The sequence below is a fragment of the Galeopterus variegatus genome, unplaced genomic scaffold (assembly GCF_000696425.1).
Source record: "Galeopterus variegatus unplaced genomic scaffold, G_variegatus-3.0.2 Scaffold203, whole genome shotgun sequence".
Taxonomy (NCBI): Eukaryota; Metazoa; Chordata; class Mammalia; order Dermoptera; family Cynocephalidae; genus Galeopterus; species Galeopterus variegatus.
The window spans coordinates 842186-852869 of record NW_007726314.1 but is presented as its reverse complement, the minus strand read 5'-3'; the positions used below and the strand labels follow the sequence as shown (position 1 = coordinate 852869).

Sequence of the window (10684 nt, the reverse complement as noted above, 5' to 3'; positions counted from 1 at the left end):
CAGATCCTGTATAGGGATGGCCGGTGCGCTCACTGGCTGAGTGTGGAGCAGACAGCACCGAGCCAGGGGTTACAATCCCCTTACCGGTCGCCCCCCCCAAAAAAAAGGTTGCTAAGTATTTTGTCCTCCCCTACCATTTAGTCTATCTCTTTATGTGCCTGTCCAATGGAATTCGGTTTATCTGCACCTACACATTAATATAACTAAATCTTAAACTTATTAGTGTTAAATTTATGTGTCTTACTATATACTCTGCTCTTTGGGGATATGCTCACTGTTAAATATTTGTGAAATTAATAAATTAAAATTTCCAAGACAATTTGAAGTTAGTAATTATTGTAAAAGCCCTATTTCAAGTATTTCTATTTCAAGTAACTCATTTTAATCTGTGGTGCTGTTGTATTAAGTGAAGACCCTTTTTTTAATTTTTTTTTTTAAAGATGACCGGTAAGGGGATCTTAACCCTTGACTTGGTGTTGTCAGCACCACACTCTCTGAAGTGAGCGAACCAGCCATCCCTATATGGGATCCTTCCGAAGCCATGGCCTTGGTGTTATCAGCACCGCACTCTCCCGAGTGAGCCACAGGCAAGCCCCTAAGTGAAGACCTTTTATACTCATAATTATGGTAGTCATGTGCCTGAAAATCAGATAGGCACTGAAGCTGCTTATTCTGGGTGTTGGTCTTAGTTTATTGGTGCTTCCTCCAAATGATTCAGAATACATTTTCATAGCTAATTATAATGAAAGTATGAGATGCACTCTGTTAAATTGCAACTACTATGCAGTTTATACCAAACTGAGCTTGATTTTTTTTTTTTTTTTTTGAGGGTGGGTAAACATATTTAAGCATATTTATAACAGTATCTTAAATTCAAGTGAAAGGAAAGAGGAAAACATAAGCAGCCAATAAAATATGTTTGGAATAGAGTAAAAGGAAAAGAGGGAGGCAAAATGAGATTAGAGAGATGGGCAGGGGCCAGATCATGTAGGGCCTTTAGGACATGGGAAGTTCTTTGGGTTTGTTCTGAGATGAGAAGTCATTAGATGTTTTTTAGTAGAGGAATGACGTGATCCGATATTAAAAGAAACCCAAAAAATGAGAATCACCCACTGTGAATAGGAGTAGACTCAGTCAATTCTGACTTTACATAGTAAACTAATACTGACAGTTTCTGACAAAAATATCAACAGGATTTCCTGATACTAATTTCCTTGACTTAATGAAAAAAAAAAACTGTTTTGGGGGGGAAGCTTTGGTTTTCTGACAGTTACCTTTCAGTGTGTAATTCTCTGTAATGCCTGTAATGAAAAGGAAATGTAATTTGATAAAGCAATTCATTAAAATGATCATTGTAGTCTAGATGGTAGGGGTACAGGTGTCAACTGTAAAATTCTTTTAAGTTTACTATGTGTTTGAAAATTTTTATAATGTTATGTTGGGGGAAATTAATTTACATAGGATTCATCTGCTTTTTTGATTTTTTTCCTTAAAAAGGGCAACATTAAATTATAATATCCAGAAAATAAGGTTGATTGTGTACATTTTGTCTTAAGATGAAGACCAAGAATTGTATAAATGATAAGTATTATGTTAATTATGTTATGTTAGATTCTGCATTTTTTCCCTCTCCTGGACTCTTCACTAAAGAATTACTTCACAGAACTTTGGGCAAGCCCATTTACATACTGTCCTTTGTTTTGTTTTTTTTTCCCTTGTAAAGTGAATAAATATAACTCCTGATATTTTTTATGTTTTTATAGCCTTACATCTGAGAAGTTCAAGATACTTTGTACAACTTCTGCCACTCGGGCAGTGAGTCTTGCAGCACATTTGTAAGGTATGTAAATAGAAGTCTCTTCTATTTCCCTTTCCCCATGGGAGAGAGATTATTATTAATGTAAATTCTAGGGAAATGTGGGTACAGCATCACTACTATTATGGTTTGCCTGTTGCCAATCTTGAGATCTTATTTTACTCCAGAACCTTTCTCTGTACTTATTTTCCTACCTGTCTGTAAGGTAACTCCTCTAACTTCTTTTCTGTCTTCTATTCCAAGGTATATTCCCTTCCTTAGATGAAGATGTATTTCCAAACCTCTCCCTTACTTAATCTTTAAGGAGATGGACTCACTGTATTACACATGTAATTCTTTTACTTCTGGACCATTCCCATCTAATCCTTTCTGTTCTTCATCTTTAAGTTTTCATTTTTTCGATTGAATAGTTTATGTCTTAATTATCAATACAAAATGAGTCAACTAGAGAATGAAGGTGAAAGGACAAGACTCCCTACTACAAAATAGGTCAGTAGTGATACTGGCTTGGGAGGGAGCGATGTTAACAGCAAATACAACAGCCTATCCAGGAGCTGTTCAGATAGTTTAAACTGGTTACAAATAAGGGAAATAATAGTTTCTTAATTTAATTGATAACATGATAAGTAGCCTGTTCTGGTATCATCCTTGGGTCTGAGGGCACTCTGTATATGGAGAAATGCACCACTAAGGGGATGAAAGTTTGTATTTAGTGAGACGGGCTGCCTGGCAGTGAAGCCATCTTGCTGGTAATGGTTTTGGTTGTCTTTGAACTCCTCGGCATGGAAAGATGGATGGCCAAGCTAGGTTGTAATTTTGCCATCATTCATTCATTCATTCATTCTGCACATGGTTACTGAATAGCTACTGTATGTCAGGCTCTATTCTGGAACACATCTGAAGAAAACAGAGGTCCCTACCCTCAGCAAGTTTTTATTCTAGTAGGGGAGATTGATGATAGTCTGGTAGGGACTACGCTTGCCATTTTAGGGAACAGAAAAACTTGAATGGCTGGAGTCTAGAGAACAAGCAGGAGGAGTGGAAGAAATAAAGTTGTAGAGGTAGCCAGGGGCCAGATTATGTAGGAACTGGAAGTTTAGAGTTTTGTACAGAGTGCATTGGGAAGCCATTGAAGGGTTTTATTACAGGGGAGTGATGTAATCTAATTTATTTATTTTTTTGGCTGCCTATAGGGGGGCAAAAATGGGAGCAGGGAGATCTATTAGAGGCTCTTTAAATCCAGTGAAGGATGATAGTGGCTTGGACAACAGAGAGGTAACGGTGGTGGTGGAATTCATGATATATTGTAAAAAGAGTACTCATAGGCTTTGCTGATAAATTGGAAGGTGTGAGATCTTAAAGCCCTGATCTGTGGCCAGAGATAAGCCCTCTGTTGCTGTTCCATAAGGCTTGAAATGGCTTCTCCAGTTTCCAGTAATTAATTGATTAGGGTGGTTTGACTGAACCCTCTCTTTTAAGAGGGCAGACAGTTTCAAAGTTGTTTTCTCAATTGTTCATTTCTACATTGTTGCATTTTTAAAAAATAAGTGAAAGGTTATACTTTTCTTCTGTAGATTTGCTCAAATCAGATTTTTTTTTTTTTAACCAGAATGCTGATGGCCCTGTAATCCCTACTGCCTAACATGACCCCCTGCGGTAGCAACATCAGGGCTTACTGGAGACTGGTTAGACTTCTCAGTTTTCTCTCTGGCGAGCCGGTATATGAAAAACTGATATCCTGGACCGGATAAACCCATGGATGAAGGGACTCCAAAGAATGAAAGAATTTCTTGATAGTGAGATGTGACCTTGTTAGTATCCCAGGCTGGTGAAGTAGAAGTAGAAATATATACTTACAGAGCTTATATACTCTTTTATGTTATTTTCATTCTAAGTTTAACTGATTTTTATTTTTATTTATTTATTTATTTATTTATTTTTTAAAAGATGACCGGTAAGGGGATCTTAACCCTTGACTTGGTGTTGTCAGCACCACATTCACCCAGTGAGTGAACCAGCCATCCCTATATGGGATCCGAACCCGGGGCCTTGGTGTTATCAGCACCGCACTCTCCCGAGTGAGCCACGGGCCGGCCCCAAGGTATATTTCTTTTTAAGCAGTTTATTTTATTTCTCTGAGCCCCAGGACCTGCCTTTGTAAAATGAAGATAACATCTATTTCTATTTATAGGAATTTTAGATATACTAATGTATGAGGAACACAGTGCTCAATACATACTAATTTTCTCCCTTGGTAGAAATATTTGTTCTAACTCTGGTATAGGAGAGATTCTTCAGGGATATTTTTCTTTCAGGATATCAGTGCATTTGTTGTTTTTGTAAGTGATTGTTTCCCTTAAGAGTGATAAATAAGGGGCCGGCCCGGTGGCGCACTGCTATAGTGCGCCGATTGGGAAGCGCGGTGGCGCTCCCGCCGAGGGTTTGGATCCCACATACAGACCAGCCGCTCACTGGCTGAGCGAGGGGCGGGCGCGACACTGAGGGTTGCGATCCGTTGCCGGTCACGAAAAAAGACAAAAAGGGGAAAAAAAAAAAAAAGAGTGATAAATAAGGATTTTATTGGTAGCAAACTTAAATTTAATAATAAAATTTTTTTACTGTCATTTGAGAGAAAAATGCTATGTTTGATGTTTTCATTTTTTGTCTTTAATTGTAGGAGTTAGTATGTTGGAGGGGAATTTTTATACACGTTATTTGACATTGTAAGTAATAGCTTGACAATATGATACCATGTAAATCACAAATTATCTAGATTCAGGTTGTGACTCTGCCTTTATTTGATTCTGGGATCATGTAGTTTCACTCTTAAGCATCAGTAAATAGTAGCATCAGAGATGGGACTCTCAGACAAGTGGGTGCAAAATGCTGAAGAGTACATGGTGGGGTGGAGATTTTTTCCACTGTTACCTGCTGCCACCATCTTTTATAACTGAAGAGTTCTTGAACAACTTTAATCCAAGCCAACTATGCTGTACATGTGTGGTGAACTGTGGCTGCAGTCTTCCATCATGAAGTCAGAAGCATTAATTTCATAATGTAACAGCTATGCACACTTTATTTACCTTTCAGTCTTATTATTCTTTAGAAATTACATTTTCAATTAAGTTTTCCAATTTTACTAACCTTGCATCCTGATCATAGTTCCCTAAACTTAATGGGAAAATGTTCTCGGCCCCAAAAAGCAGTCCCCACATAAAAACTGATGAATTTTTGCAAGAAAGAGGGACAAAAGAATATAGATTTTTGTCTTCTGAAGCTCCTAGCTGCTCTAAAGCACAGAGATGCAACTTGATTATTTTAAAAAATTGTTTTGACTTTAAGCGTTTGTTTGAAAATTCTGCTTTCATTATGTGTGTGTTGTTATTTATCATATTCTTGGCAGTGTATCCAAGTCTTTATGGTGCGAATGAGTTGTGGCTCTCAGGTTCTTTTTCTGTGGACTCATAGGGCAAATGCTCTGCCACTTTTCTGAAGTACTTTTACATAGCCCTGTTGTTTGTGATGCAGGCTTTGAGAGCCCAAGCAAGTAAATTTAAGATGGATATTTAATGTTGGAACACTTTGTTAATATACAGTTTTTTGCCAGAAGATAATTTTATTATGTGATTTGGCAGCTTTGCTGGAAATACTGTGTTCAGAGTTTTTGTGGAAAAGTTCTTTTCTGGATGAAATCTCTTGTTTAATTTTTCCTATTGTTCAGAAGGAAGCTTTGTTAATCTTTTGAAGATCTTAAATTCAGAAAAGGAAGGCAATAGAGTATCTTAGTTAAGAGCATCTTAGTTAAATACTAGCTCTGACACTTGATAGCTTGTGTCCCTGGACAGTAATGTGATCCTTTGATAACTCAGTTTTCTCTTCTGTAAAAGGGAATGATAGGGGAGTGCTATGAGGGTTCATAGAGAGAAAAACATTTAGCCCCAGTGCCAGACATGCAGCCTTTCAATGTTCACTATTCAGGTTGCAGTTTGTAGTACCTAATAATCACATTTCTTTAATTTGGAAGCAATTTTTCTTGGGTGAGGGCAGTAGCACCCTAAGAATTCATTTTGGGGGAATAGAACAGGGCTCATCACTGCGTCCCTGGTGCTTAAGAACAGTGGTTCCCAAACTTGGCTGTTCCTGAACTTGGAATCCAGTTCCTAAACTTGGAATCACCTTAGGCCTTTTTTGGCTTTTGTTTTAAATCATCTTCATTGAGTTATAATTTGCAAACAATAAAATGCACCCATTTTAAATGACAGTTTTGATAAATATATACACCTGTGTAATCTCTACTCAAGATAAAGAACATTTCTGTGAGAGGCTTTACAGGTTTTTTGCTTTTTTTTTTTTAAACTGTTTTTGGAAGCTGGCTGGTATGGGGATCTGAACCCTTGACCCTGGTGTTATAACACCACACTCTAACCAACTGAGCTAACTGTTCAGCCCTAATCTAGTTTTTTTACTTAAAAATATGGGGGGGGGGGAGAGGAATGTAAAGGATCACAAAAAATCAACTACAATATATACTGAGAAGTTAAAAAAAAAAAAGTCTTACAATAAGATTTCCAAAAAGAAAATATATATTCTTCATACCTCAGAGCCACAGTTGTCCTTCTCTCCTATTATTGTTTCTTTTAGGGCTTTAAAAGTTTTATTTTATAGCAAGGGGATATATAAGGCATGAATGTGGGTTCTTCCAAAAATTTGTAGAAAAATGGAATTGAAAAATATGAATCTTTCCATGAACTTTTTGAAGACCCCTCATATGTGAAACACATTGCAAAAAGGTTAGAGTGTGAAAAGTCTCTCTTACATCTCATTCTCCCAGCAACCCAGGTCCTTGTTTGGGAGAAGACTGCTGTCACTATTTCCTGTGTATCCTTCCAGAGATACTGTGTGTATTTACCAGCATTATTTCTTTTTTTATATATAGACTATTTTTGTTGTTGTGTTTCTGCTGGCTGGCCGGGAAGGGGATTTGAACCCTTTGACCTTGGTGTTATAACACCATGTTCTAACCAACTGAGCCAACTGGCCAGCCCTATATATAGACTATTGCATATTATACTGTTCTGTATCTTATATAGCCCTATATATAGATTATTGCATATTACACTATTCTGTATCTTATGCTTTCCCCTTGACAATAGATCGTGGTGATTATTTATCAGGATACTTAAAAGTATACAATGTGGAAAACTGTTTGGCAAGTTCCTCAAATAGTTAAACAGAATTAACTTATGACCCAGCAATTCTTTGACAATAGATCGTGGTGATTATTTATCAGGATACTTAAAAGTATACAATGTGGAAAACTGGCAAGTTCCTCAAATAGTTAAACAGAATTAACTTATGACCCAGCAATTCCACTTACGTGTGGGATCTCAAAAAGTTGAACTCATAGAAGCAGAGAGGAGAATGATAGTTACCAGGTTCTGGGGGTTGGGGTGCTAGGAGGTATTGGTCAAAGATTACAAAATTTCAGTTAGGATGAATAAGTTCCAGAGATCTATTGCATGATATGGTGAGTACAGTTAACAGTGAATCGTATTCTTGAAAATTGCTGCAAGAGTAGATTTTAAGTGTTCTCATCACAAAAAAATGGTTAAGGATATGAAGTAATGCATGTTAATTATCTTGATTTAGGCATCCCATAATATTTCAAAACAACATGTACACAATAAATACATAAATTTTTATTTTTCAATTAAAAATATAAAATTTTGGGCCGGCCCGGTGGTGCACTGGAGAGTGCGCCGCTTGGGAGCGCGGTGGCACTCCCACTGAGGGTTCGGATCCCATATGGAGACCGGTTCCCGCTCACTGGCTGAGCGCGGTGCAGGCGTAACACCGAGGGTTGCGATCCCGTTGCCGGTCCCTGGTATGGGTGCGACACTGAGGGTTGCGATCCCGTTACCGGTCAGTAAAAAAGACAAAAAGGAAAAAAAAAAGAAAAGAAAACAGATATTCAAACAAATACTTGTATGAGCGTTCATAGTAGCACTATTCACAATAGTAAAAGAAGCTAGACATAAAAGGCCACCTATCATATGACACCATGTATATGAAATATCTAGAACAGGTAAATTCATAGAAACAGAATGCAAATTGGTGGTTGCCAGGTACTGGGGAAAGGGGTTACTAAGGACTGACTGCTTAATAAGTATAGAGTTTTCTTTTGTGGTGAAGAAAATGTTTTGGAACTAGATAGAAGTGGTGGTTGCTCAACATTGTGAATGTTCTAAATACCACTGAATTGTACACTTAAAAAAGGTTGACTTTATGTTATGTGAATTTCTCTTCAGTTGAAAAAAAAAAAAATTAAACGTAGATGTCCAGGACCCCACCCTGAAGAGTTTTCATTCTGTAAGTGGGTCCAGGTGAAACCCTTGGGTCTTTGTTTTTTAAAAAGCTAGGTGTGGAGCCTTGAGAGGAATGGTATCTGGGCCCTGCCTGAGCTGTTTGTGCCAGAATTCAGGGTGCCTGGCTGCGTGTTTTCATTGCCAGAACACTCTAACAGGTCGTTAGGCTGCTCACTGGGGCTTCTTCATGGTTCATTCTCTGTAAGTCAGCCCTGCAGACAAGCATTGTCTTAGGGGCAATGCAAGTGGGGAATTAGGCTATACAAAGTGAAATCCTGATACTGTGCATCTGTTTAAGGTTAACCCTGGAATATTTACATTTTGAGGTTGGTAATTTGGTGCTCTTATTTAGAAAACCTGAAGGTATGCCACCTCAAGGAGTGTTCCTTGCCTCCCTCTCCCCAAAGAAGGAACTGAAGATTGGAGTACTTCTTACTTGGCAGTAAATTGAAGGTTTTCTTTATTCTGCTCTACTTGCCTCTATATGCCTTAGACCTGCTGCTCTTGATCTCCAAGGGCCCTTACTGCTGTAGAAAGGAAAGCCCTTGAACTGACATCAACCCTTGGCAACTGCTTGATCAGTGTAGCCAAATAATGACAGTACTAGGCTCAAGCTCATTGTAGACAGATGGGCAGATTATAGTTTGGGTCCCTTTACCAGAGTTTTCCTATGTAGTCCATAACAAAATAAATGGCTTTTTGTTCAATGTCATTTCCCAAATATTTAATAGTACTTTCTGTGTGCTAAGCACAGTCTTTAGTGTGGATGAACTTGGAGTTGATAGAGTAAGTTTTTACTGATTGCACTGAGACTATTTTTTATTTATTTTTAAATTTGATTTTTTTTTTTTTTCCTGCTCGCTGATATGGGGATCTGAACCCATGACCTTAGTGTTACAAGGCTGCCCTTGAGCCAACTGAGCCAATTGGCTAGCCCCGACTGACATTTTTAATATAGAAATTTTCTTCCTCTGACTTAATGAAGTAGTATGTATTCTGTTCATTTTATTTTTTTTTTATTTATTTATTTTAAAAAGATGACCGGTAAGGGGATCTTAACCCCTGACTTGGTGTTGTCAGCACCGCGCTCTCCCAAGTGTGCTAACTGGCCATCCCTATGTAGGGATCCGAACAGTGGCCTTGGTTTTATGAGCACCACGCTCTCCCAAGTGTGCTAACCGGCCATCCCTATATAGGGATCCGAACAGTGGCCTTGGTGTTATCAGCACCACACTCTCCCAAGTGAGCCGACCCTGGGGTCTTGTTGCCCTGCTTTAGGACTCTTTGTCTTGGACTGAATAGCACCTCATTACACCTTCATTTTACATTTCTGAGCCTTACTTTTACAGAGTTTTCTTTCTCCTACATTATTGCCATGGGCTTCACCTCTTTCTCACCCAAGCATGCATTTTTCAAAACTGCTGCAAACTGAGCTATTGACCATTTAAATTTAGAGAGTTGTCTAAAATAAGACCACATAAGTACAGAGGGAGGATCTGAATTTTAGCACTTCCTGTTACAGATAGTTGAAGTTTCTGATTATGTGTGGGATTTCTATAGTTCTATGAGGGTGAATTCTTGAACTACTAAAACAAAGTATTTTAAGTGGTAGCTTCCTTACTATTGTGCACAGCTGATCTCGTTTTAACCATTTTCTTTTTAAAGCCTGTGTTCTGCAAATTGGTTATAAAAAGTTTCTTTGCTCCTGGAAATTTTTTTCAACAATTTATTTGAGCACCTAAGTATTATGTGCTTGTGCCTGTACTTGTCCAATAATGATAAATAAGACAGATATGATTCTCATATTAGTGGAATTTGGTAGGAATAAACTTTGGAAGGGGAAGATGAGTGAGGTAGAGACAAATGTGAGGTGTTAGGAGAGGACCTAAGAGACCTGATCTAAGTTGGGAGCTCAGGGAAGGCCTAGAGAGGGAGTGACTTAGCCTTAAGTATGAGGTTATCTAAGTGGGGGAAGGATGGATGGGGTACATTCAGAGCAGAGGAAAAAGGAGGAAGAAATCATGGTTTAATAGCCTGAGTTTTAGTATATTTTGTTGTTTGGGCTGAGAATGGTTATATGCTTTGAGTTTTATAATTTCGTAAGTTAGTGTCTTGGGATTAATGGTTATTTCCTTATCTGTAGTATGACACTTTGCCCAGATTTCAACCAAAATAATTTTTTGCACTGCTTGCGTTGCCACTACCCTACTCACAGAAACCAACCTTGACAAAACCCAAGGTTAGGAGGAAGTTTTTATGTACACCAAGTTCATCATTCTTCTTAATGAAATTCACAGGATTTTTACATGTCTTAAAATTTCCTTTAAAATTTTCAAGACTAGACGTCTTTTGCCTTTGTAATAGCCATCTGTATAGTACTGATTTATAACAACTTATTTGGAGAAATAAAAAGCACATGGGGGCCGGCCCGGTGGTGCTCCCGCCGAGGGTTCGGATCCCACATACAGACCGGTTCCCGCTCACTGGCTGAGCGAGGGGCGGG

General features: G+C 38.3%; 1 protein-coding gene across 1 annotated transcript in view; it reads left to right on the top strand.

The window, feature by feature from the left end:
- Positions 1-1761: 1761 nt before the first annotated feature.
- The window catches only part of RHOA (ras homolog family member A), a 34395-nt gene continuing 25472 nt past the window's right edge, over positions 1762-10684 (top strand). The window contains exon 1 of the mRNA XM_008565800.1: positions 1762-1840. The gene's annotated coding sequence lies outside the window, so the exon portion shown is untranslated. The remainder of the gene's footprint in view (positions 1841-10684) is intronic.